Raw genomic sequence first — 22,471 nt, 5'->3', positions numbered from 1 at the left:
CCAATATAGCATTGCTTCCCTTGAGAGGAGGGAGTCTGTTCATTTGAGATTAGCATGAACTTCATATGGCCTATTTTTCCCTTTATCCCTTTATACCCTTGGTTAACAAAAGTAGAAAAATTTTTATAAAGGTGGCATGGGTCACGTATCAGAGTTGCACTATGCCATATTCAAAGCAGGTTTAATTAACAAGAAATCTTACAACACCAGGTTATAGTCCAACAGGTTTATTTGAAATCACAAGCTTCAAATCCCAAGATTTCAAATAAACCTGTTGGACTATAACCTGGTGTTGTGTGACTTCTGACTTTGACCAATCCAGTCCAACACTAGCACTTCCACATCATAATTAATGAGAGTTTGATAATATTTTGAATCTCAGCACATTAAAGGTTAATCCATATTTTCAACTTTTGCAGCTTAGGGCAGACAATACTGTTCCTCCTGGTAAGCATATCACCCACCCACGTCACTCACCAATTCTGGGATTCGAACATCCTGCACATTTTGGAAATGTTCTCTTGTTCAAATTATCCTTTCCCTTGTAGGAAACTCAAAGTTTACAGCAAGCGGGGAAGTGGAAAGCATGCAATTGTAGTGATGCAGCGTGGCTTCGGGAATTTCAACACGTCATAGATCTTTAATCATGTCTATGACAACAGATCTTAATTGGCTACCTACAATTTAAAAATAGAGAAACTAGGAGCTGGACTCGACCATTTGGACAGCCAAGCCCACTCTGCGATCCAATAGATCATGGCTGATAGAGCAGGCTTGTCAACTCTCCCTTTGGGGAAATGTCTGGGGACCACGGAGACTGGGAGGTGGGGGTTTAAAAAGTGGAAAGGTGAGAAGTGTCAGTGATATTAGAACAGTGGTAATGTTACTAGGGACCTGAATACTTGACTGATGCCTGGGATTGAGAGTTAATCTTTTGAGGAGAGATTGTACAGGCTGGGGCTGTATCTCTTGGAGCTTAGATTAATGACAAGATGATTTTATTGAAACGTATATGAAAGTGAGGGCACTTGACAGCGTGAATGCTGAAAACATTTGTCCCCTTGGGGAGGGAGACTAAAACTAGGGGACAGAGTTTAAAAACCAAAGGCCCCTATTTAAGACAGCAATTAGTAGATTTTTTTTTCTCTCAGAGGTTGTGATTCACTGGAACTTGGTTCTCCAAAGAGTGGCGATGGTTGGGCCATTGAACATGATTAAGACAGAGTTAGATACAGCAGGGTTAATAGGGGCAATAGGGAATACTCAGAATTAGATCAACCATTCTCAGATGAAATAACTTTTTCTTAATGTGTTCATGGGATGTAGACATCACTGGATGATGTGGTATTTCTTGCCTATCCCTAATTGTCCTGGGAAAGATGATAGTGAGCCGTCTTCTTGAATCACTGGAGTCCTTGGGATGTAGTGACACCTAGAGTGTTAGCAGAAAGGGAGTTCCACAATACTGACATAGGATAGCCATTATGAAGAAATAGTGATGTAGTACCAATTCAAAATGGTATACAGTGTTGAGGAGAACTTGTGATGTTTCTATACATCTGCTGCCTTGTCCTCCAAGGTGGTAGAGGTTGAGGACTTGGAAGCTGCTGTCAGAGGAGCCTTGGTGAATTTCTGCAGCACATCTTGGAAATGGGATAATCTTTCTCCAGTGTGTTTTGGTCGTCAACAAAGTAACTGTTCGAGGGATGGCTATCATACCAATCAAATGGGTTGTCTTGTCCTGGACGGCAACAAGTTTTGTGAGTGCTCTCAAGAAACCCATCCAGGCAGGTTGGGGTATTCCATCAGACTCCTTACTTGTAAATGGTGGACAGGCTTTCGGGAATCAGGAGGTAGGCTACTTATTGCAGAATTCCCAGCCTCTGACTTGCTCTGTAGAATTGGACTTGTCATATAATGTCTCTGGTTAATGGTGACCCTCCGAGAAGTTGATAGTGGGAGATTTAGTGATGGTGAAACCATTGAATGCCAAGGGGAAGTGGTTAGATTTTCTCTTCTTGGGAATGATCATTGCCTGGTACACGTGCGGCATAAATGTTTGGCCTTTTATCAACCCAAGCCACCATTGTCCAAGTTTTCCTGCGTATGGATTTACTAACACTCTGAAACATGGCAGTGGGAGGAACTGTAAATTCCATTGATGAAAACATCTGAAATAAAATTTGTGTCTTATTTAACAACAATAATGTAGGTACCAGATTATAATAAAAACCTTGCTGCTTCTTGCGTGCCCTTTAGGAAAGGATATCTGGCATCCTCACCTACATATGATTCCAGCCTATAGCCATGCAGTTGACTCCTAACAGTGCTGTCGAATGGCCTACATCAGCTGTCAGCGGCTCACCATCTGCCCAAGGACAATCAGCAGTAGGAAGGAATCGGTGACTTTATTCAACGATATCCACATCACAAGAACAAATTTTAACAAAACCTAAAAAAGTGATTGCACTTTTGAAGAGGAGCACTTAGAATATACAAAATATTCATATTCTCACCTTCATTGGTCCATTGTCAAGTTAAACTGTACTATACTGTTAAACACCCAGGTATGTGGCTTCTACTGTAATCAGTTTTCATTTCCTTAATTTAATCTGTCAAATTTCGGATAATCAATTAAGCAAATAGGCATGGCAATCTTCCAAATCAATTCAACAAAACATGTAGGTGTTCAAATCTAACTTTTTTTTCCAATTAAGAATTTAACTGCTTTGCATTAAAGTACACTGACCACTTTCTCTAAGTCTAATCACGGTCTCAGAGTAAATTAAGAGCATCTCCTGTTATTGTACAGACAATTATTCCAACGTTAAGAACTTAAATAAAAGATAAGTAGAAGTGATGCTCCCTCGATGGCCGCCTTATCAAGGCTGTGTTTTCTGCTGTATTAGGCCTTGCACCTGCAGATTGTGGCCTCAAGGTCCACTCAGAGATTTGAGCAGAAAATGTGGGTCGACGGTCCACTGCAGTACTGATGGATAGCTGCATTGTCAGACGGTACAGAGCAGTATTTTGTCCTCAGGGTTGACATCATAATGTTGTAGTTGAATGTGGGTCAAGCGCCCACATTGCTTAGGATATAATTACCCAACACTGATTTCTCCCCTAATTGACGAAAAGTCCTCAAAGATCAGGCTCACTGTTCACTGAAGAATGGCAGGTGGATGTTCAAAGCTGGAGGGCCATGGGGAGGTCTTGCATCCCTGGAGAATGAGCAGGCTACCTTTCCAATTGAGTGGAAAGCAGGCACAGCGAGTCAAGAATAACATTGAAGGTACGGAAGTCTATCTCTTATGGTTTCGAGATGGAGGCAGCCCTTTCTCCAGCCTTTAATATTTTGGATTTTAAATTAAAGCTGAGGCCAGGCTGCTATGAAAAAATCTCAAAGTCTGCTAGGAGTGCCAATTAAGGTCAGCCAACGGGAAGCTCTCCCTTCACAGCTGACCTGGTTGCCAGTGCTTCACGGGGTCTCCAGTCAGGCTGGAAAGGTCCCAGAAACAAAACAGAAATTGCTGAAAAATCTCAGCAAGTCTGGCAGCATCTGTGAAGAGAAACTGGAGTTGTCATTTGGGGTCCAGCAATCCTTCTTCTGTATTGCCCTGGAAAGATCAGCCTCAAATAACAGGCCTTAATTGGTCTTTAAGGATCCTGAACAAATTACTCTCCACATGCTCACAGACCCGTGGCCTTGATCTGCCTGCCTATAAGTAAATTAGCTAGGGCTGAATGTGGGCAGTATGCCCAGGTTTTTAAGCCTGGTTTATGTCTGAAATGTCAACTCTCCTGCTCCCTCAGAAGCTGCTGTGCTTTTCCAGCGCCACACTGTTCAACCCTGATCTCCAGCATCTGCAGTCCTCACTTTTCTCTTAAAAACCTAGAGGTCAGCATCCTTCAGATGGGATTTCAAACCAAGGCCAAGTCTTCTTTCTTTGACTGATGTCAAAGATCCTCCTGTGCCATTTGGAAAAAGTGTTTTCCTTTGTGTCTAGACGATACTTATTTCTGAACCATAGTAAAGGCAAAGTCACCACAGTCTCATAAGGTTTCTCTCTTATGACAGAGTAGGTTTAACCTGCGGGTCACCACATCCCAGGTGAGGCATGAGATTCAGAAAGTGGGACCTTCATGGTGACCTCAGCTGGTATAGGAATTGAACCTGTGTTGTTGGCATCACCCTGTACTGCAAAGTAGCTATTTATCCCTCAACCAATAGCACAACAATAGATGCTTTGACCAACACCACTTTGCTGTTTCGTGGGACGAAAACTAATCAGCTACAGCGTTGCTGACACAAAGTGTAAGAAACCCTCAAAAAAAATTCATCAGCTGTAAAATGCTTTGTAAATGTCCTGAGGTCATTGAAGACATTGCAGTTGAAATATTTTGATAATTCATGGCGGAATGGTGGCCCAGTGGTTAGCACTGCTGTCTCAGTGCCAGTGACCTGGGTTTGATTCCGGCCTTGGGCAATTGTCTGTGTGGAGTCTGTACATTCTCCCCATGTCTGCGTGGGTTTCCTCTGGGTGCTCTGGTTTCCTCCCACAATCCAAAGATGTGCAGTTTAGGTGGATTGGCCATGTTAAATAGCCCACAGTGTTTAGGGGTGTGTAGGTTAGGTGCCTTAGTCAGGGGAAATGTAGAGTATTAGGATAGTGGAACTTGGTGGGTTACTCTGTGGAGGGTTGGTGTGGACTTGTTGGGCCAACTGGCCGGCTTCCACACTTGTAGAGGTTCTATGATTCAATCTATGCTGGTTGGGCTGATTTTTATTATGATAGCAGTTTGATAACCAAAGTTCCTGTTGGCATTGCATGGAGTAATGAAGAGATAAAATGAACAGGCCTCATAAGCAATCATTTCGATGGCCATATAAATGTGTAACAGCCCCTACAGAGTGTTTATTGCCTTGAAAAAGGAAGAGACAAGTAAATAAAATCTTTGTATTCAAGAATAAAACAAACTGTTGGGATTTTTAAAAGATCTCAGAAGCGTTTTTATTTTGAGGTAACAGTCAACAAATGTCACTGAAGAATCAATCTTGTGATAACTTCAGTGCAAGGGAAACTATTGCCTGATTTTGGAAATTATCTAAATAGTTTTACGATCTTTCTCTTACAAGACAAGCATATGGAGTGAGGCCAAAGATCAGCCATAATCTTTCAACTGATTTTATTTTATTTATTATTGTCACATAGAGTCATAAAGTCAGAAAGATGTTCAGCAAGGAAACAAATCCTTTGATCCAACTTGTCCATGCTGACCAGTTATTGTAACCTAATCTAGTCCCATTTGCCAGCACCCAGCCCATATTGCTCTCAACCCTTCCTATTCAGATACCTCTTAAATGCTGTAATTGTCCCAGCCTCCACCACTTCCTATGGCAGCTCATTCCATACATGCACCACCCTCTGTGTGAAAAAGTTGCCCCTTAGGTTCCTTTTATATCTTTCCCCTCTCACCCTGAACTTACGCCCTCTAGTTCTAGACTCCCCCACTCCAGGGAATAGACCTTGTCTGTTTATCCTATCCCTGTCCCTCATGATTTTATGAAGCTCTATAAGGTCACTCCTCAGCCTCCGATACTCCAGGGAAAACAGCCCTAGCCTGTTCAGCCTCTCCCTGTAGCTCAAATCTTCCAACCCTGGCAACATCCTTGTTCATCTTTTCCGAACCCTTTCAGGTTTCACATCATTCCGATAGGAAGGAGACCAGAATTGCATGCAATATTCCAAAAGTGGCCTAAGCACTGTCCTGTACAGCTGCAACATGGCCTCCCAACTCCTATACTCAATGCCTTGATCAATAAAGGAAAGCATACTAATTGCCTTCTTCACTACCTCTGACTCTACTTTCAAGGAGCTATGCACCTGCACTCCAAGATCTCCTTGTTCAATAACATTCCCTAGGACCTGACCATTAAGTGTATAAGTCCTGCTAAGATTTTCTTTTCCAAAATGCAGCATCTCACCTTTATCTAAATTAAATTCCATCTGTCTCTCCTCAGCCTAATGGCCCATCTAATCAAGATTCTGTTGTAACCTTCTTCGTTGTCAACTATGCCTCCAATTTTGGTGTTACCTGCGAACTTATTAACTATACCTCTTATGCTCCTATCCAAATCATTTATATAAATGATAAGTGGTGCACCCAGCATCAATCCTTGTGGCACTCCACTGGTCAGAGGCTTCCAGGCTGAAAAGCAACCTTCCACCACCACCCTCTGTCTTCTACCTTCAAACCAGTTCTGCATCCAAATGGTTTGTTCTCCTCTGTATTCCATGAAATCTAACTTTGCTAACCAGTCTCCCATGAGGAACTTTGTCGAACATCTTACTGAAGTCCATATAGATCATGTTCACTTCTCTGCCCTCATCAATCCTTTGTTCCTTCTTCAAAAAACTCAATCAAGCTCATGAGACATGATTTTCCACACACAAAGCCATGTTGATTATTCCTAATCAGTCCTTGTCTTTCCAAATACATGTAAATCCTATCTCTCAGGATTTTCTCCAACAATGTGCCCACCACCGATGTCAGGCTCGCCAGTTGATAATTCCCTGGTTTTTCCTTACCACCTTTCTTAAATAGTGGCACCACGTTAGCCAACCTCCAGTCTTCCGGCACCTCACCTGTGACTATCAATGATACAAATATCTCAGGAAGAGGCCCAGCAATCACTTCCCTAGCTTCCCACAGAGTTCGAGGTTACACCTGATCAGGACCTGGGGATTTATCCACATTTATGCATTTTAATACATCCTCCTCTGTAATATGGACATTTTTCAAGATGTCCCCATCTATTTCCCAACATTCTATATCTTCCATGTCCTTCTCCACAGTAAACACTGATGCAAAGTACTTGCTTAGTATCTCTCCATCTCCTGAAGCTCCCTGCCTGACTGAAGTTTGAGGGGCTCTATTCTCTCTCTACTTACCCTTTTGTCCATAAAAACCCTTTGGATTCTCCTTAACCCTATTTACTAAAGCTATCTCATGTCCCCTTTTTGTCCTCCTGATTTCCAACTTAAGTATACTCCTACTGCCTTTCTACTCTTCTAAGGATTCACACGATTTCTCCTGTCTATACCTGATATATGCTTCCTTCTTTTCCTTAACCAAAACCTTAATTTCTGTAGTCAACCAGCACTCCCTCCACTGCCAACCTTTCCTTTCACCCTAGCAAGACTATACTGTCTCTGTACTCTCTTATCTCATTTTTGAAGGCTTCCCCTTTTCCAGCCTATCCCTTTACCTGCGAACATCTACACCCAATCAGCTTTTGAAAGTTCTTGTCTAATACCACTAAAATTAGCCAGCCTTCAATTTGGACAAAGTGAAGGATACACAGTTATGACTGCAAAGAAGGTGCACAAATATCAAGATCTACATTAGATTTGAAATTTGAGAAGCCCATTCAGAAGTCTAATAACAGTGGGGAAGGTGCTGTTCTTGAACTTGTCAGTACCTTTCTCATTGAATGGTAGAACAGGCTTGAGGGGCTGAATGACCTTTTCCTGTTCCTATGATCCGATCAGCCCTTACTAAAAATATGACAACATCTGCATTCAGTGTTTCAGAAGGAATATTTGAACTATTTTAAACGCAAGAGCTGGTATTCACATTGGGAATAGTCCCCACTCAGTTTCAAAGCTGAGGACTAGAGGAGAATGCTGTGATTCTAAATCCCCATTGCTTTTGTCTCCTCTGGGAATTCCTGGACTTTCCCAATGGTTTGGGATGATATGTATTGTTTAATTGCTACTTAAAAGGTAACGTGGCTTGATTGTATCTCGTTGGCCACCTTTTGCTCTGCAGGAGTTGGTAGCTGCCAATTTGGAGACGTGCCTTTTAGAAATGGGCAGGACTGCAGGTGTCATGATTAGACCATTCAGCCCTTTGAGATGATCTCATTCAATTACATCATGGTCCATCTGCACCTCAACTCCACCTGCTACCCACGGATTATATATTTCCCTCAATCTGAAAGATCACAGCTAGGCCCTGTTGTCACGAGGAGGTCAGTCACAAAAGGCAGGAGGACCTGAAGCCCTGACACCACCCACTGGCTGAATTTTCACCCTCGACGACATGCAAAAGGCTTTCACCAATTTAGTGACTCAACTTCAGAAATATAAATGTGTTCAGGTCAGGGTAGGCACAGAATAACTTGGGACCATAGCGAGACATTAACAGGCTGTTTAATAAGGTTTCTTCAACTTGTGGCTTTTTTAAAAATTGGTCTTTCAGCATTGTGCACATAGAGTCATAGACATGTACAGGATGGAAACAGATCCTTCAGTTCAACTTGTCCAAGTTGACCAGATATCCTAGATAAATCTTGTCTAATTTGCCAGCACTTGGCCCATATCCCTCCAAACCATTCCTATTCATATACCCATCTAGATGCCTTTTAAATGTTGTGATTGTACCAGCCTCCAACACTTCCTCTGGCAGCTCATACCACACATTAACCACCATCTGCGTGAAAAGGTTACCTCTTAAGTCACTTTTAAATCTTTTTCCTCTCACCTTAAACCTATGCCCTTTAGTTTAAGACTTTGTCTATTTATCCTATCCATGCCCTCAAGACTTTATAAACCTCTATAAGGTCACTTCTTAGCCTCCGATGTTCCAGGGAAAATAGCCACAGTCTATTCAGCTTCTCCATATAGTTCAAACTTTCCAGTCCGGGCAGCATCCTTGTCAATCTTTTCTGAATCCTTTCATGTGACACAACATCCTTCCTATAGCTGGGAGACAAGAATTGCACATAGTTTTCCAAAATTAGCCTACCAATATCCTGTACAGCCAAAACAAGACCTCCCAGCTTCTATGTTCAATGCACTGGTCAATAAAGGAAAGCGTACCAAATGCCTTCTTCACTATCCTATCTACCTGCGACTCCTCTTTCAAGGAGCTATGAACCTGCACTCCGGCATCTTTGTTCAGCTACACTTCCTAGGACCTTACCATTAAGTGTATAAGTCCTGATCAGTTTTCCAAAGTGCATGCAGACAAGGGAAAAGGAAATAATTATCTTTGACAACCATCATCTTTTGGCTCATCTCATTACTATTATTTCCAATGTGAGAAAAAGAAGGAAACGTATTGAATAACAAGCTCAGTTGATGGCTGTCACTATATCATGTTTTTTTCTGTGGTTAGCTGATCTTGTCTCGGAATTCCATACTCATTAAGTGTTCCTTACAAAGCCCCAAGCAACAAACAGGAGGAAATCTCTTTGCTGGTTAGAGTCATATCAAGTACAAAGGAATATGATAGCAGTTGCTGGAAATCAATCAATCATTGCAGCCTCAGTAGATCACTGCAATAGCTCTTCAGGGGTGACCTTGGATTTGGATTGTCCTTGGTTCAACTATCTTCAACTGCTTCATCAATAATCTTCCTTCCATCATAAACCCAGATGTGGAAATGTTTGTTTGCTGATGATTGTACAATGTTTAGCACCATTCACATCACCTAAGACAATGAAGTCATCCATGTTCATATGCAGCAAGACCTAGACATCAGGCTTAGATCGACAAATGGCGAGTAACATTTGTGTCACACAAGTACCTAGCAATGATTATTTGCAACTCCTGCAAGAATACCCTCCAAACTTTTGATCATTACCACCTAGAAGATAACCATCGAATCTCGAGATGGAGACCATTCAGGAGAAAGTGAGGACTGCATATGCTGGAGATCAGAGCTGAAAAATGTGTTGCTGGAAAAGCGCAGCAGGTCAGGCAGCATCCAAAGAGCAGGAGAATCGACGTTTCGGGCATGAGCCCTTCTTCAGGAATGAGGAAAGTGTGTCCAGCAGGCTAAGATAAAAGATAGGGAGGAGGGACTTGAGGGAGGAGCGTTGAAAATGCGATAGGTGGAAGGAGGTCAAGGTGATGGTGATAGGTCGGAGTGGGGGTTGGGGTGGAGAGGTCAGGAAGAAGATTGCAGGTTAGGAAGGCAGTGCTGAGTTCGAGGGATTTGACTGAGACAAGGTGGGGTGAGGGGAAATGAGGAAACTGGAGAAATCTAGGTTCGTCCCTTGTGGTTGGAGGGTTCCTAGGCGGATGCAGTAAATGATGTGTGTGGAGGTGCAGGTGAATTTGTGGTGGATATGGAAGGATCCCTTGGGGCCTTGTAGGGAAATAAGGGGGGAGGTGTGGGCGCATGTTTTGCATTTCTTGCGGTTGCAGGGGAAGGTGCTGGGAATGGAGGTTGGGTTGGTGGAGGGTTCATTTACTGCATCTGCTGCACCTGATGTGGCCTCTTCTATATTGGGGATACAGGCCGCATACTTGCAGAACGTTTTCAGGGAACACCTCTGGGACACCCGGACCAACCAACCCAACCACTCCGTGGCTCAACACTTCAACTCCTCCTCCCACTCCACCAAGGACACGCAGGTCCTTGGACTCCTCCACCGCCAGACCATAGCAACATGACGGCTGGAGGAAGAGCGCCTCATCTTCCGCCTAGGAACCCTCCAACCACAAGGATGAACCTAGTTTTCTCCAGTTTCCTCATTTCCCTTCCCCCCCACCTTGTCTCAGTCAAATCCCTTGAACTCAGCACCGCCTTCCCAGCCTGCAATCTTCTTCCTGACCTCTCCGCCCCCACCCCCACTCCGGCCTATCACCATCATCTTGACCTCCTTCCACCTATCCCATTTCCAATGCTCCTCCCCCAAGTCCCTCCTCCCTACCTTTTATCTTAGCCTGCTGGACACACTTTCCTCATTCCTGAAGAAGGGCTCATGCCCGAAACGTCGATTCTCCTGCTCTTTGGATGCTGCCTGACATGGAGACCATTCAGCCCATTGAGCCCATACTGACCCTCCAAAGAGCACCCCATCTAGACCCAGCTCCCACTGGACTCCCATATTTGCCATGAATAATCCACTTTGCTCTAAATACTTGCACGTCTTTTGGCATAAGATAAGCCAGCACTTACATGGGAGCACCAACACATGCAAGTTTCTTTCAAGCTATACATCACTCTGACTTAGAACTCTCTCATCAATCCTTCACTGTTGCTGGGTCTAAATCATAGAACTCCCTTCCTCATCGGCCTGTGGATATTCCCTCGTATCAAGGTGGAGCTCACTATCAACTCCTCAAGGGTAACCAAAGCTGGGTTCCATTTTGTGGGGCACTGGCATCAGTATTGGGACAGGAAGAAAGTGTACCATTAGGAAGGGCTCCCCCTGAACTGACCCGGAGCCCATCTCTCAGCAGAAATGCGAAATAGGGTTGTCACATGGATGTCAAACTAATAAATGAGTGATTTTGGAAATCTTGGGTGAAGTCAATGTAGTTTCAAAATCAAGTAACGTGACATAGAGTGAAGAAACAGTCTGTAGCTTGCTTCATGTATGGCAGGTCATGGAAAATCTACAAGATGCAGATTGATTAACTAGAAGAGAGAAGTAACAAGCAGGTGATTAAAGCACTAGTGCTGAGGAACAGGTTACTGTGTATGCCTCAAAAATGAGCTTTACATATAAGTGCACAGAGCATAAGGAATAAATTAAATGAGTTGCAGGTACAACTTCAAATTGGAGATTATGATATAGTAACCATTACTGAGACATAACTGTGGGATGGCCAGGATTAGGAACTTAGCATTCCAGATTATAAGGACATACAGGCAAAATGACAGAGAAGATGAAGTAGCCTTACTAATGTAAAACTTCAATGGGGAGGGAGGATATAATGAGAGGAAAGCATTCAGTGGAGACTGAGGAACAGTGTAATTGCTGTGGCATACAGACTTTCAGGAGCAGCTGAGAAGTGCTTGATTGTATGAATGCAGAAATTATGCAACTTTGCAAAAATGGCAGAGTTGAATTAATGGGCGATTACAACTTTAACACAGTTTGGGAATGGCAGACAAGGATCTCTCCAAAAGGTAGTGAATTTCTGGAGTGTGCCCAGGATAGTTTGCTACAGCAGTATGTCCTGGATGCAACAAGGGGACAAGCAATATTGGATTTAGTAAAGAGTAAAAACTTAATTAGTAACCTAATTGTACATAAACATATATCAAATGGTGATTATAACATGATCGAGTTCAAAGTACCATTTAAAAGCAAAAATACAATGAATCGATTATGAGAGCTTTAGATTTAGATCAGGCCAACTTTAATGAGATGCAACAGAGATTATCTACAATAAACTGGTAAAAGCTGCTACTGGGTAAAACAACTAAAGAATAGTGGAGAATGTTTCAAGAAACATTTAACCCAATACAAATCCAGTTTATAACTGGGTCATAAAAACTCTACTTCACAGACAAAAAGCTTGGATAATTAGAGTCAAGGAACAGCGTAAAACTTACAGAAAGGGCTTATGAAAAAGCACAGATCCTGCTGAATAGGCAAGATACAAAGACCAGCAAAGGGTCACAAAGCAGCTGATAAGAGTTACTAAAAGGGACTATGAAAGGAAACTTGCCAGGGACATCGAAACCAATTACAAGAAATTTTACAGTGTAGGCACAAAAGGGGAAAGTGGGTGGGCAGGAGCAATGTTGACTGACTAAAGACTGAAAGTGGTAATATTGTCAATGACGATGAGGAATTGGGAGACATGTTGAGTAATCACTTTACCTTGGTATTGCAGGAGAAAAGGAGGAAAGCTTGCCAGGAGTCCCATAAACTTAATACTGGATTGAGAACAGGGTCTGAATAAAATCAACATGGCTAAAACAATGGAATTGAAGAAATTAATCGAATTAAAAAGTGACAATACCTCAGAACCTGACAGTTTCTAACTGAGGGTATTAAACAAGTAGGAGCATATTGTGGACACCTAACTATAACCTTTCAGAGTTCCTTAGATACAGGAGTCATCCCTCAAGATTGGGAAATTGCAGGTCATTCTGCTTTTTTAAGAAAGGCAAAGGAGGAAAACCAGGGAATTACAGACCAGTTAACCTAATAACGCTGATGGGGAAATTACTGGAGTCCACAATCAAGGATGGAGTATCTGAACACTTTGCCAATTTTCAGTTCATCAGGGAGACTCAGCACAGATTTATGACCGGTAGGTAATGCCTGACAAACCGTATTGAAAATTTAAAATGGTATCTAAGTTAGTGGTCAGGGTAATGTATATGGATGATGTTTACATGGAATTCCAAAAGGTGTTTGATGGAAGTCCCACATAAGAGACTATTAATTAGGATGGAAATCCACAGAGTTTAGGGAGTTCAATATAGGTTTACAAGGATGATACATGGACTTCAGGGGGACTCCAGGGGTTAAGTGATGAGGACAGGTTATACAAATTAGGTCTGTTTTCAGTACAATTTAAAAGGTGAGGGGTGATCAAATCAAAATCTTCAAGGTATTAACAGGAAAAAACAAGGTAGACCAAGATAAACCATTTCCAACGGTTTAATTATCTAGAACTACAGGACATAATGTGGGAATTAGGTCCAGATCATTCAGGAGAGATGCTAGAAAACAGATCTACACACAATGGGTGGAATATGTTTGGAACTCTCTTCCACAAATGACAGCGTATGCGAGTCAGTTACTAATTTTAATGTGAGATGGATAACTAAACTATTTATTAAGCAAAGCTATTAATGGATATGGGCCAAAGGGATATGGGGTTTGGGCATGGATTGGCCATGATCTCATTGAATATTGGAACAGGCTCGCGGGCTTACTCCTGTTCCTATGTGCCTGACAATGTGGAAATTTGCCCTGATATGTCCTTTGCACAAAACGCAGGACAAATCCAACTCGACCAATTACTACCTTATGATTCTACCCTTAAACATCAGCAAAGTGATGGAAGGAATCATCGACTGTGCTATCAAGCAATGCTGGCAAATGATTAACCAGCTCACTGCTGATCAGCTTGTGTTCCACCAGGGCCATTCGGCTCTTGTCCACATTACAGCCTTGGTCCAAACATGGACAAAAGGGTTGAATGATAGAGTTGCTATGACAGTGACTGACCTTGTTATCAATTGGCAGAATTGAAGCATGTGTTTCTTCAAGAAGCCTTAGAAAAACTGGAGTCAATGGGAGTCAAGCCAAATCCTCTCTGCTGGTTGGAGTCACACCTAACACATAGATTGGTACAGTTGTTGGAGTTCAATCATCTCAGCCACCAGGATATCTCTGTAGCAGGTCTTCAGTATAGTGTCCTAGCAGGCAGTTGCTTCATCGATGACCATCTCTCCATCATCAACACAAATCTGGGAATGGGCATTCATGATTGGATAATATTCCTCATCAACCATGCTTCCTCAGATACTGAAGCAGTCTCAGTCCAGACGTAGCAACGCTTGGATAACATACATGCTTCAGCTGATGAATAGCAACTAACAATTCTAGGCACACAAATGCCAGGGCTGAAAATGTGTTGCTGGAAAAGCACAGCAGGTCAGGCAGCATCTCCTCCTCCTTGGATGCTGCATGACCTGCTGCGCTTTTCCAGCAACACATTTTCAGCTCTGATCTCCAGCATCTGCAGTCCTCACTTTCTCCACACAAATGCCAGGGAATGACCAAACCAACAAGAAGGAATCTAACCATCACTCCTTGACATTTAATGGCTTGACCATTACTGAATCTCCAATAACAACATTCTGATGATTTCCATCAATTAGAAATTGAACTGGACCACTACCTAAACACTGTGGCGACAAGAGTAGGTCAGTGCTGAGAATTCTGTGACAGATTCCTCAATTCCTATATGTCATCCATAAGGCATAAGCCAGGAATGCATTAGAATACTCTCTCCTTATCCATATGTGTGCAGTTTCAAAGACCCTCAAGATGTTTGACACCATCCAGAACAAAGCAGCCCACTTGAGCCATCTGTTGGGAGGCCACATGCTGAATGATGGGTCTCGGTTGCTGAGCCTTCTCTGGCGGCGGAGTCACCGGGACCGAGAGCGAGTAGCGCTATTCCACTCACAACCTTCAATATTCACTCCCTTCAGCACCAACAGACAGGGCAGCAGTGTGTACCACCTCTACAAGTCATCTTAGAGCAATTCACCAGAGCTGTTTCAACAGCAGCTTTCAAATTCACAATCCCCAGCAACTACAAGGACATGGGCAGCAGATGCACGAAGAACCTTCACTTTCAAGTTGCCTTTTCGACACGCAGCATCTCGATCTGGCAGAAAGGGGGCAGTACTTACTTCCTCCCTTTGTCTTCCCCCGCCTCAGCTGGGTGCTGTGCAGCTGGTGGCAATGGCTGTCCCTTCAAAATGACAATATTGTTCAGCAGATTATTACAAATATTGACATGAGCTTTACTTGAATATTTATTTGGATTGAAATATTTAATTAACTCAGGGATATTCATGATACAGCCCATGCATCATAGGAATAAGGAAATATGAGCAGACAACTCAGTCCTTTGAGCCCACTCTGCCATTTAACATGATCATGGCTGATCTTATCCTGGTCTCAATTCTATATAATATTCTATACCCAAGTCACAGCCCTGAAAATTAAGTGAGAGAGTCATATTTATGCTTTTAACTTGTTTGTGCTGTTTGAATTTTATTGGCCAAATGATTTGGAAGGAACTGCACTTTATGCTGTCAGTGAATAAATCCCAAACCGCGCACCAGAATCTGTTAGTATTCATAGCTTGAGTTAAGTGTGAATTCATACAACGAACTTCAATGGTTCAAAATCTACACTCATGTCTGTAGCTTAATCCTTCTTCACTACCAACAATCATATCAATGAGATAATGTGTATTACATACAGAGCATAGTTCTTGCAACACATCTTTTGTTACTTAGCACTCACTAAGTGAATGTCAAGTCTTCAGTGTGTGAATCACCATACTTCAATGAAATGTGATATACTGGCAATGGTGTCCCACATGATAATGCTTTAAGATACAGCTGAGAATGTTTAACACCAATGCCATCCTTTTTAGAAAGTGGAAATTCCATAGAATCCCCATTGTGTGGAAGCAGGCCCAACAAGTCCAGACCAACCCTCCGAAGAGTAACCTGCCCTGACTCAATTCCCCTACCCGATATTTACCCTTGACTAATGCACCTAACCTATACATCCCTGAACACTATGAGGCAATTTAGCATGGCCAATTCACCCAACCTGCACATCTTTGTGATAGCGGGAAGAAATTGGAGCACCCGGAGGAAACCCACACAGACACGGGGAGAATGTGCAAACTCCACACAGACAGTCGCCCGAGGTGGGAATTGAACCCGGGTCCCTGGTGCTGTGAGGCAGCAGTGCTAACCATTGAGCCACCTGTTGGGAGGCCACATGCTGAATGATGGGTCTCGGTTGCTGAGCCTTCTCTGGCGGCGGAGTGACCGGGACCGAGAGCGAGTAGCGCTATCGCATTCGAAGCTTTCCTCATGTTTTTGGGACGCTGTGTTGTCCAAATATAAAATGGATGATTGCTTTGATTATGACTGCAGTGAGCTTGAGCCATCTCATCATTAACGGAAGCCATGTTTTAGGGATAGAAAGATACCACAAGTTAATTACCTGTCCAGACTATAATTAAAAGGAAAGAAACGAAAGTGCTAGTCAGCACTGTAGAATGATGCTGTTCAGAACCAGTCTTTCATTGAATATATCTGCATTATGAGGAGGATGTCAGGAGAGGTTAATAACATATATATGTATTGTCACACACCTTGTTAAATGTTAACCTGTTTACAGCAGTAGTTTGGATGCATCTGTCTGTTGAAGTTCATTCCGTTGCAATCAAACTTCTGTTTAATTTTTAATGTCTGCAGGGACGCCCTTGGTTGAATTAGTTTAACATTTACTAACCTAGGTCAGACGGGAATTTCTATTCTTCAAGTTGTTCATTCTTCAAAGAGGGATTCAACTGGGAACAGAGCTGAACTTGTTCATCTAGGATAGATGGCACACACATTTCAAAGAGAAAATATCTTGAAGTTGCGAAAAGGTTAAAGTTGGCTTGCTCTCTGTTGTGGAAGCTGATTTTTCACTAGTTTAGGTTTGACATAGGATTGCCCATCTGATAGAAGAGGAAAGCTTGAGGATTATCAACATGGCAGAAAAGTTTGGAAGTTTAATGAACATTCATGGTTTTGATTTGGGTGCTCGGTCTAGGGACGTGAAGCCACTTGGGTATGGTGGCAATGGTCTGGTTTTCTCTGCTGTGGACAATGACTGTGACAAGTGAGTGGCTGTCAAGAAAGTCGTCCTGAGTAATCTACAGAGTGTCAAACATGCCTTGCGAGAGATCAAAATCATCCGACAACTTGACAATAACATAGTGAAGGTATTTGAGATTTTGGGTCCAAGTGGGATACTGATGCGGGTGCGATCACAGAACTGAGTTGTTCAGGAGTATATGGAGACCGATCTAGCAAAGCTGTTGGAACAAGGTCCATTCTCAGAAGAACATGCTAGGCTCTTCGTGTACCAGCTGCTTCGTGGGCTAAAATACATCCATTCAGCTAATGTTCTGCACAGAGATCTTAAAACAGGCTAACCTTTTCATTAACACTGAGGATCTGGTGCTGAAAACAGGGGATTTTGGTCTGGCACGCATCAAGGATCCCCATTACTCTCACAAAGGTTATCTGTCTGAAGGACTGGTTACTAAGTGGTACAGATCTCCACGTCTCCTGCTCTCTCCCAACAATTACACCAAAGCCATGTGGGCCGCTGGCTGTATATTTGCTGAAATGCTGACTGGGAAAACACTTTTTGCAGGTGCTCATGAGCTGGAGCAAATGCAGTTGATTCTTAATTGCATCCCTGTAATCCATGAAGAAGACCTTCAGGAGTTATTGGGTGTGATTCCAATTTATATACAAAGACATGACAGAACCCCACAATCCATTGCCACAATTACTCCCCGGTGTGTGTGCTGAAGCACTGGATTTTCTGGAACAAAGTTTGACCGTCAATCTAATGGACAGACTGACAGCAGCTGAGGCTTTGGTACATGAATATTTATTCCTTCCTTTCGGATGAACCCTCAGCTGCCCACCCCTTTCACGTTGAGGACCAAGTGGATGATATTTTGCTAATGGATGAAAGTCACAGTCATATTTATAAGTGGGATAGATACAATGAAAGCGGATTGTCAGACCATGACTGATCTTTGCACAGTAATTTTGAGGCAGATGATGTTCAACGAGGTCCATGAGCAATGTCTGACATGACTGAAGAAGATGAGGTACAAGTGGACCCTCAAGTATTTAGATGGAGAACGTGAAAAGTATTTGGAGGATGCTGCATTTGACTTGAACGGCTGAACACTGAATATTCTTGGCCACATTCAGACCACCATGAAAACAAATACTGTGATCCTGAATGTGGCCATAGCTGTATTTATAACGTGGGGTCACCTTCCTACTTAGATGGCTTGGTGTGGAGAGACAGTAAAGTGAATCATTACTATGAGCCCAAACTTATTGTAGACCTATCTAACAGGAAAGAGCAGAGCAGAGATAAGCCAGATAAAAAAAGGCAATTCAAAATGTGAAAAGAATGGACTAGTGAAAGCACAGTTAACTTTGGTAGAGGCAACACAACAGATTGTTGGAAGGACAAAGAAGATTCAGAAGTTTGGCTTTGATTATTTCATGGCAAGCACCATCAAGCTTGGTTTGCAGCCAGAGACTGGTGATATAGATAAGCTGAATGACTTGAACAGTTCTGCATCCCAGTTAAACCTGAAAAGCTCAATGTCAAGTTCCAAGTCTGTCAGTCAGGAGGAGGAGAAGAAAGGGATGGCCAATTTGGCTCGACTGGAATATCGAAGTCAGAATCCATGGGATTGCCAGTTTGCAATTGACAGAAGTGATGGTGAGGAGAAAAGTTTTCTAATTCATCTAGATGAAGATGTTTGTTGGGACAACCGGAAGGATGAGCAGCTAGAAAAAAGTACATTCACTGGTTATTTTAGACAAGTTATTCAACAAAACAAGATGAGGTAGAAATCGCAGAATCTCGAGCCAGCAAGTGACAGGAAACTGAGGGAAAGAATTAATGAAGAGTGTGTGAAAGAGGTGAGCAGAAATGGTGAGATTCTATTAGCAAGAAATTTGAGTCCATTGGTATTCCCCAGTTCGACAATCCTGCCAGTTCGCCACTGAAATTCTGAGTTGCAGGTTCTTCAAAGCTCAGGATTTTACACTTCTTTGTGAGATCTCTGTGTTGTTTTCAATGTAGTACAGAAAACCAGTCACTTGGCAACAATTGCCACTTAAACTGAGTGTGGATGAGCACACTTCCAATTTAGCAACATCAAATGTTTTCACCACCATAGGATGTCCTAAGGTGCATTTGCATCTCTGATGATGCTTTCATTAGAAGCATTGAGGACGAAGTTGATGATATTTTGCTAATGGATGAAAGTCACAGCCATATTTACAACTGGGATAGATACCATGAAAGCGAATTGTCAAACCATTTATTTATTTAAATTATTTTTTTCATATGCAATAGTGAATAAACCTCCATAGTACATTACTGACTGTGAAGCATTATGGGACATCCTGTGCTGTGGTTGAAGTGCTTGAAGTTGCTAAATTGGAAATTCTGAAGAAGTGCCACTGAACCCAAACCCTGTTAACTCTGCTTTCTCTCCATAGATGTTGTCAGTCTTGCTAAATTTTTCCTGTAGTTTCTGTTTTTGTTTCAGATTTCCAGCATTTACAAATCTTTGTTTTATAGAACAACGAATTGGGTTTGTATTATGCCCAATATCTCGAAGTTTAAAAACAGCTATGTAAAATAATATGATGTCTCAGATTTACATATACAGTGTGGGTTATATTCTTCCATACATTACAATTACATTATGTTGACTGTTGACAGGCTTGCCAACTGATTAACGAGCATGCTGACTGCCATTTGAAAATAGACATCTCTTATACTGGAACGCCACATATCATAATGCCATCTCACTGCATTAGAAGTTGAAAGCCTTTCTGAGATCCCTGCAATAATGCAATAAGTTTGGTTTTATAAACCATTCACTTTCAGTAGGTGAAGGTAATTTATAGCCTTTTTATTTCTCAGCATTTAATTGCCAATAAAGAGGAATCCAGTCCAATTGTAAGAGCAGCTGTTACAGACTGTGCTGATGTCACCTTACAACTGTAGTCATTTTCCAATTCTGCAGTATTTCATACCTGAATGGCTTGAAGAAAAGGGAAAACTGGGACAAAATCGCATGATTTCTTTCTCCGTTAGTTCATTGGTGTGGTTAGTTATAGCTCAAAGCAGAGCAAATGGACAAACTAATAAAGGAGGACAGGAAAACTGTAATTCAATTGAATCTTAAAGAGATTGGAAGAATTGAAAGTCACAGAAGGGGCAAAATTTGGCCAACCTTAAAACTCATCTCAAGCCATTAGCCACTGTTAAATTTGGGTCTTTTAAGACTGTCTTATATTTGATTATGATAGTTTTTTATGAGTGAGGTCTCTCTGGTAGACAAGTACCAACCTTCTCAACCCTTCTGACACCTAACCAGCCTTAAAATCTGAAATGGGTTTACACTGATGAACTGATTACAACCATGTTAAACTGTTAATGCCCCTAGAATACAAACAGTAAAATACCAACATTGACATTCACTGTGCCTCCATAACCTCTCTGTTCAATTATTTCGGAAGGGGTAAAGTTTATCATTTTACAATGAGGCAGATTAATTAAATAAGTAATGAAAAGTTGATATTTTTCAAATATTACAATGTTTAAAAACTTATATAAGAAAGTGCTTTATAAATCTCTTGGAGAAAATAAAACACACAAAAGCCATTCAACTCAGAACAAATTCAAGTTGTTATAAATAACATCTATAAACACACAGTTGGCTGGGCTTTATGCCCCTGGAATGGTTGGCAAGCAAGCAGGGGATGTAACATTAGTTTCAATGTGTAATGGGGGCCACTTCTATATTTCAATGTGTGATAGGAAAAGCTACTTCAGGACCTATTCTTGCTCCCACACAACTTTACTCACAGAGAGTGGTGGCCAGTCCTAGTTGATAGTTGGCACTGATTGGGCTGGCTGCAAGCAAAGTGGAAATGGTACCTTCTTCACAGGGCCCATGGAATGCCTCTACATTATACCAGTCTCTTTACCCAGGTCTGATTCACCTTGGCCCTCCTACACAATCCTTGCTCCCTCATCCACCCCACCAGCCTGCCCCTTTAAAATATCCCACTGTGTCATGCTAGTGATGACCTTCATTGGTTATAGGATGAAATCCCAGCAGTGACCATCTCTCCACATGATGCTAACATGTCCAGGGAGCTCTAGGTCATTTGACTGGCCAGCAGCCCAGATGTGGGTGGCAGTGTCAAGTCACAAAACAATATGCCTGCTTTATAGGGGTGGCACAGTGGTTCAGTAGTTAGCACTGCTGCCTCACAAAGCCAAGGGCCTGGGTTCGATTCCACCCTCAGATGCCTGATGTGTGTGGGTTTGCTCTGGTTTTCTCCCACAGTCCAAAGATCTGCAGGTTAGGGTGGATTGTCCATAGTGTCCAGAGATATGCAGGCTAGGTGGCTTAGCCATGGGAAATGTAGGGTTTCAGGGATGGTTGAGATGCTTTTTAAAAAATTTCATTCATGAATGAGGGCGTCGCTGGCCAGGCAGCATTTATTGCCCATCCCTGATTGCCCAGAGGGCAGTTAAGGGTCAACCACATTGCTGTGGGTCTGGATTCACATGTAGGCCAGACCAGGTAAGGATGGCAGCTTCCTTCCCTGAAGGACATCTATGATCCAGATCGGTTTTCCAACAATCGACAATGGATTCATGGTCATCACTTGTTTCTTAATTTCAGATTATTATTGAATTCAAACTTCTCTGTCTGCTTTGGTGGGATTCGAACCGGGGTCCCTAGAACATTATCTGGGTATCTGGATTAACAATCCAGCAATAATACCATTATGCCATCACCTCCCCTTCAGTATACTGGTGTGGACTCAATGGGCTGAAGAGTGTCCTTCTACATTGTAGGAATTCTATACTTTATTTTTCACAGCAATGTTGAAATGACCCTCATTTTCAACAGCTTTATTTACATGACTTTTAAGCTATCACTGCAACTACAAGATTTCTGTACTTCTATGGTATGTTTATTTTACTCTGAGTCCACACCCATGTTTAACCAATCAGGCATAGTGAGCATAGATCAGTTACCAGAGTCCCAAAATCAAGGACTCCATAACCAAATTCGGCAACTGTTAACTGACTGCAGGGCAAACCATTAGAATAGAGTTGGAGGATTTGGGGGAGCTGGGGGCTAGGGGTGGGAGTGGGTGGTAATGGTAATAATTCTTTAAGTGTCTATTCACATGAGTTTCTCCAATGGAAACCACCCTTGAACACCACCAGCAACCCTTCCCCACTTATCTCAGAACCAGCCTTTGCTTTCCTCGTGTTTCCAACTTCCAATGTTATCTCCATCACTGCCACACACCA

At 42.4% G+C, this 22,471-nt stretch overlaps 1 protein-coding gene and 1 pseudogene across 2 annotated transcripts in view; one reads left to right on the top strand and one right to left on the bottom strand.

The window, feature by feature from the left end:
* Positions 1–22,471, bottom strand: part of LOC132816854 (gamma-aminobutyric acid receptor subunit gamma-3) — a 605,764-nt gene that overhangs the window by 360,391 nt on the left and 222,902 nt on the right. The gene's annotated exons all lie outside the window — the stretch shown is intronic.
* Positions 16,981–18,966, top strand: LOC132816605 (mitogen-activated protein kinase 6-like; annotated as a pseudogene).

The sequence above is a fragment of the Hemiscyllium ocellatum genome, chromosome 6 (assembly GCF_020745735.1).
Source record: "Hemiscyllium ocellatum isolate sHemOce1 chromosome 6, sHemOce1.pat.X.cur, whole genome shotgun sequence".
Lineage (NCBI taxonomy): Eukaryota > Metazoa > Chordata > Chondrichthyes > Orectolobiformes > Hemiscylliidae > Hemiscyllium > Hemiscyllium ocellatum.
This window is presented reverse-complemented; position numbering and strand designations above follow the sequence as displayed.